This window comes from Colobus angolensis, unplaced genomic scaffold, assembly GCF_000951035.1.
Source record: "Colobus angolensis palliatus isolate OR3802 unplaced genomic scaffold, Cang.pa_1.0 Scaffold65, whole genome shotgun sequence".
Classification (NCBI taxonomy): domain Eukaryota; kingdom Metazoa; phylum Chordata; class Mammalia; order Primates; family Cercopithecidae; genus Colobus; species Colobus angolensis.
In genome coordinates, this window is record NW_012120154.1 from 483490 (window position 1) to 488958 (window position 5469).

General features: G+C 44.8%; 1 protein-coding gene and 1 pseudogene across 3 annotated transcripts in view; both read left to right on the top strand.

The window, feature by feature from the left end:
- The window catches only part of SLC25A17 (solute carrier family 25 (mitochondrial carrier; peroxisomal membrane protein, 34kDa), member 17), a 60372-nt gene that overhangs the window by 39599 nt on the left and 15304 nt on the right, over positions 1-5469 (top strand). The window lies entirely within an intron of this gene.
- On the top strand, positions 26-923 carry LOC105527829 (annotated as a pseudogene).

The following is a 5469-nucleotide window of genomic DNA, read 5'->3' on the forward strand; positions in this document are numbered from 1 at the left end:
GGGGGAAGAAGGAAAGAAAATGAAAATGGTCGGGAGACCCAGCTCCTGGGTTGCCGACATCAGGAATCCTCCGTGGCGTGTCATCGGTGTCACCTGGCCCCTGGTGCCCCCCCACCCCCACTATGGCAGACAGAGCTCACGCCCCTTCCCACCCCGCAGCTGGTCCAGGGTCCAGGCACCGCGTGGACGGCGGCTCCTTAGGACGCAGGGACCGGGCCACAGCCCATGCCTCAAGCAGACCATTACGAGGCATCTACCCTACTCCTGCCGGGACCAAGTGGTGTTGGGCTTCGGCCGTGGCTACAAGCAGCTGGGCATCCCCCCACGTCTAATTTCCCTGAGCAAAGTAAATAATCTGCCAGCTGATATATCCAGTGGCATTTATTATGATTGGGCCAGTATTGGAAGTAGAGATGGTCAGAAGATGGTGGTGAGCATAGGATGGAACCCATACTATGAAAATACGAAGAAGTCCATGGAATCACATACCATGCATACCTTCAAAGAGCATTTCTATGGGGAAATACTGCGTGTGGCCATTGTTGGCTACCTCAGACCAGAAAAGAACTTTGATTCATTAGAGTCACTTATTTCAGCAATTCAAGGTGATTTTTGAGGAAGCTAAGAAATGACTAGATTTACCAGAACATTTGAAACTCAAGACAATTTCTTCCAGGTTTCTAAAAGCAAAATAATGAATGACCATTGATGAAAAATCATATTATTTATTCATTCACTGTTTTCTAGTATTTCAGTGTTTTGTTTTTATTTATTTTATTTTTTTGAGACGAAGTCTCACTCTCTCTCCCAGGCTGGAGCACAGTGGCCTAATCTCGGCTCACTGCGACCTCTGCCTCCCAGGCTCAAGTGATTCTGCTGCCTCAGCCTCCTGAGTAGCTGGAATTACAGGCACACACCACCACGCCTGGCTAATTTTTGTACTTTTAGTAGAGACGGAGTTTCACTATGTTGGCCAGGCTGGTCTCAAACTCCTGACCTCAAGTGATCTGCCCTCCTCGGCCTCCGGCAGTGCTGGGATCACAGGCGTGAGCCACTGCACTCAGTCAGAGCCTCCTAACTGATCTCTCACTTCCTCCTTAGTCCCCTTCAGTCTGTATTCAGCATGGCAGCCAGTGTGATCACGTTAAAACGTTAATGAGGGCTGGGTGTGGTGGCTCATGTCCATAATCCCAGCAGTTTGGGAGGCTAAGGTGAGAGAATCACTTGAGGCCAGGAGTTTGAGACAGCCTGGGCAACATAGCAAGACCTCATTTCTACAAAAAAAAAAAAAAAACAATTAGCTGGGCATGGTAGCATGTACTTGTAGTCCTAGCTATTCAGGAGTCGTTCAGAGTGAGACCCTGTCTCTTAGAAAAAATTTTTAAAAAGTGAATGAGATCGTGTCATTTCTCTGTTGAGAGCTGTCCAGTTGCTTCCCATCTCACTCAGAGGAAAAGCCAAAGCCCTTACCTTGTCCTGCAAAGCCTGTTTAACCTGGCCGTCCTATTCTCTTTACTTACACGGCTGCAGCCACCCTGACCTCTTTTCTCCTTCCTGAACACTCCTGGCATGTGTCTGCCTGTGTGCCTACTATGACCTCTGCCTGGTAACCATGTGATTAACTCCTTCACCTCCTTTTAGGTTTTTCCCTAAATGGCCACTGTTAAATGATAAACTTTAGACAAATTATGTTTAACAGAGTTTTTTTTGTTTTTGTTTTTGTTTTTTTTGAGAAAGAGTCTCACCCTGTCACCCAGGCTGGAGTACAGTGGTGCAGTGGCACGATCTCGGCTCACTGCAACCTCCACCTCCCAGGTTCAAGCGATTTTCCTGTCTCAGCCTCCCAAGTAGCTGGGACTACAGGTGCATGCCGTCATGCCCCAAAAATGAAATTTTTTGTATTTTTAGTAGAGATGGGGTTTCACTGTATTGGCCAGGCTGATCTCAAACTCCCGACCTCAGGTGATCCTCCCGCATCAGCCTCCCAAAGTGCTGGGATTATAGGCGTGAGCCACCATGCCTGGCCTTACAGAGTTTGATCAAGCAAAGAATAATTCACAAATTGGGCAGCCCTCAGAACCAGAAGGTCAGAGTGACCGTGGAGCTGTCACATGGTAGAATATGGACAGAAACAGGAAAGTGACATATAGAAGTCAGAAGTGAGGTATAAAGACAGCCAGATTAGTTACCACTTGTTTACCTTAATTGAACAGTTGGCTGCCTGTGATTGACTGAAACTCTGATTGGCACAAGATCCAGGTAGGTTATACTTCCCTATATACTGAGAAACCTTCAAGGTTTTTTTTTTCCTTTTCTTTTTTTTTTTTTTTTGTTGTTGAGACAGGGTCTTGCTCTGTCATCCAGGTGCTGGAGTGCAATGGTGCAGTTCACTGCAGCCTCCCAACTCCTGGGCTCGAGAGAGCCACCTGCCTCGGCCTCCCAAGTAGCTAGGACTACAGGTATGCCACCACACCCAGCTAATTTTTTTTAAATTTTTTGTAGAGATGGGGGTCTTACTGTGTTGCCCAGGCTGGTTTCAAACCCCTGGCCTCAAGCGATTCTCTTGCCTCGACCTTCCAAAGTGCTGGGATTGTAGGTATGAGCCACTGCGCCCAGCTGAGTATTTATTTTAAAAAATAAAAAGAATATTTATTTTACTGATATTAAATCTACCTTCTTAAAGCAACTAGAAACAAAGATGAAACTTAGTACATATGTTTTCTCCCCCCCGCAAAGATATGAGTTAGCAATTCCAAAATGATTTTTTGTGTACTTCAGGATAAGTAAATATATTGTGATCCTGGCCTAGTTCCCTTGGACAGTAAAGAAAAAGTATATACCCTCTCCCACAAGCCATTTATTCCTCATGGTTTGTTCATCAAATATATATTGGGTGTCTAGTATGTGCTAAATACAGTTCTGGATGCTAAGGATATGGCAGTAAATAAAAAATGAAAATCTCTGTCCTCATGAAGCTTACAATCTAATATTATAAGATAGACAATAAACAAGGAAAATACATAGTATGTTAGAGGATATGGTTACAGACAAAATTTAAGCAGAGAGGGGATAGAGAGTACTGAGGATTGGCCGGGTGCGGTGGCTCAAGCCTGTAATCCCAGTACTTTGGGAGGCCGAGGCGGGCGGATCACGAGGTCAGGAGATCGAGACCATCCTGGCTAACACGGTGAAACCCCGTCTCTACTAAAAAAATACAAAAAACTAGCCGGGCGAGGTGGCGGGCGCCTGTAGTCCCAGCTACTCGGGAGACTGAGGGAGGAGAATGGCGTGAACCCGGGAGGCGGAGCTTGCAGTGAGCTGAGATCCGGCCACTGCACTCCAGCCCGGGCGACAGAGCAAAAAAAAAAAAAAAAAAAGAGTACTGAGGATTAGAAAGAAGTACCACTGGCCGGGCGCGGTGGCTCATGCCTGAAATCCCAACACTTTGGGAGGCCGAGGCAGGTGGATTACCTGAGGTCAGCAGTTTCAGACCCCCCGGGCCAACATGGCAAAACCCCCGCTCTACTAAAAATACAAAAATTAGCTGGGTGTGGTAGCGGGCACCTGTAATCCCAGCTACTTGGGAGGCTGAGGTAGGAGAATCACCTGAACCCAGGAGGCAGAGGTTCCAGTGAGCGGAGATCGCGCCACTGCACTTCAGCCTGGGAGATGGAGCGAGACTCCATCTCCAAAAAAAAGAAAGAAAGAAAGAAAGAGGTACCATTTTAGCTAGTGTGATGTTAAGTTAAAGCTGTATCAACATATTTTAACTTCAGTCCTGGGAGTGGTAAAAAATTAAAAATAAATTAGGTGGCATGTGCCTGTAGTCCCAGCCACTTGGGAGGCTAAGAAGGGAGGATCAGTTGAGCCCAGGAGTAGGAGACTGCAGCAAGACCATGTCTCAAAAAAACAGAACAAAATAAAATAAATAATTGTAACAGCTAATGGAATACAACAGGTGTGAAAGTGAATTCCTGTGTTTTGAAATCAGCAAAATTGAGGCTGATTTTGACCAACAAGGACAAATGTGGCATCTAGTGGGTAGAGGCCAGGGAGACTGCTAAACATCCTACACAAGAGCCCACATACACACACAACAAATAATTTTCCACCTCAAAATATCAGTACTGTCACAGTTGGGAGACTCTGGGTTAAAGAATTTTACAATCCTTTGTAATTGTGAGATTCTCTGATTGTAGGTCTTTTTCTGAAGGTTGGGAGTTCCTTGAAAATTACTTTTGTGAGTTTTAAACTTCTGTTCATAACAAGTTTTTATGTCTTAATATGTACATATTTTTATAAAAATTATAACAGCTTTCTCTCTTCCTGCTGTATTATAATCACTGCAGAAATGAGTTGTATCATCTCTAAGGAGAACTAGGAACAGCATTGTTGCTCTTCAAATTCTTCTTGAAACTTAGAAATGTATTATTTGTTGTATTTTCCCAGAAAAACCAGCCTATAAAGCTTAATATCCTGGGGAATAATTTGGGAACAGAACCTTAACAGATAACTTAAGTGAAGAGACACTCATTTTTATGAAATTGGAATTTTTACCAATAAACTCTTACTGAATGCCAAAGGTATTATCATTGTTGTGATAGTGAAAAATGCATTTCTTGCCCTCTGGCCTTAAATCTGGCAAGACAGGTTTGTTCCTGTTGTGTGTAAAGTTTCATTCCTTCCTACGGAGTCAAGTGAGATTTGTTAGATTTGTGCCTTTGTTTTGCCATTTTCTTATAATATCCATGGTCATTGCACGTATTCCCCAGAAGTGCATACCCAATTAGCATACTTCGCTTGTGTTTTCTTTCCTTAACAAAGGAGACTCACTGCTGATAAAACTATTTGTTTTTGGCCGGGCACGGTGGCCCAAGCCTGTAATCCCAGCACTTTGGGAGGCCGAGACGGGCGGATCACGAGGTCAGGAGATGGAGACCATCCTGGCGGTCAGGAGATCCAGACCATCCTGGCTAACAGGGTGAAACCCCGTCTCTACTAAAAATACAAAAAACTAGCCGGGCGAGGTGGCGGGCGCCTGTAGTCCCAGCTACTGGGGAGGCCGAGGCAGGAGAATGGCCTAAACCTGGGAGGCGGAGCTTGCAGTGAGCTGAGATCCGGCCACTGCACTCCAGCCTGGGCGACAGAGCAAGACTCCGTCTCAACAAAAAAAAAAAAAAACTCTTTGTTTTCAAGATTTCAGGAGTAAATAGCTGTGTTCTAATTGTTCCTTGATTTAGTGAATAATTTCAGTGTGTTCAATTACTGTTCTTCATCTCTTAATTTTGGTTTATTCTTTCTTGTAAATGATTTGTTACATAAAAGAAAGAAAGAAAATAGAATTATAGACATTAGAATTAGAAAAAAAAAACAGTCGGCCGGGCATGGTGGCTCAAGCCTGTAATCCCAGCACTTTGGGAGGCCGAGACGGGCAGATCACGAGGTCAGGAGATCGAGACCATCCTGGCT